Here is a 274-nt window from a genome sequence, read left to right on the forward strand (position 1 = left end):
ATAATAATAATAAGGGAAGTCAATTGAAAATCAGTGGACTCAATTCCCTCCGACAGCAATGATGAGGATCATGATGACCACTCTGGATTTACTGGTCAAGGTAAGAAATTATCAATACGAGATCCAGATATTTGCCTAAGGTATATCCGGCCAAAACATAGGAGGTGAAGATTTTGTAGATCAGGTGGGGAGGAGAGGGGGTGGCAGCCTCCCCCATGAGAGGGGATTTAGAATTACTATGGATGTGCATTACTAAGAAGTTTATTTTGATCAT

This window comes from Penaeus monodon, chromosome 20 (assembly GCF_015228065.2).
Source record: "Penaeus monodon isolate SGIC_2016 chromosome 20, NSTDA_Pmon_1, whole genome shotgun sequence".
NCBI classification, from domain to species: domain Eukaryota; kingdom Metazoa; phylum Arthropoda; class Malacostraca; order Decapoda; family Penaeidae; genus Penaeus; species Penaeus monodon.